The sequence below is a fragment of the Thrips palmi genome, unplaced genomic scaffold (assembly GCF_012932325.1).
Source record: "Thrips palmi isolate BJ-2018 unplaced genomic scaffold, TpBJ-2018v1 HiC_scaffold_18, whole genome shotgun sequence".
Taxonomy (NCBI): Eukaryota; Metazoa; Arthropoda; class Insecta; order Thysanoptera; family Thripidae; genus Thrips; species Thrips palmi.
The window spans coordinates 12,213-12,457 of NW_023144627.1; positions in this window are offsets into that span (position 1 = coordinate 12,213).

Below are 245 nucleotides of genomic sequence, written 5' to 3' on the forward strand. Positions count from 1 at the left end.
ATGTAACACGGAAAACCATGCCGACTTTGAGGTTATGTTGACACTGTTTGTTGATCGCAGTGTCATCTTTGAAATAAAGTGCTACAGCAGAAGTGTGAGCACTGGCAACTTGGTGACACACCTCAAGGAAGCCCATAATATCAGTGAAGGCAAAAAGAACCCAGTTGCGACATTACAGAACTTTTTCTCTGTGAAACGGACTTCTAAGCAGAGTGAATCCGAAGCGCAGAGTCGCTGGCTACTAG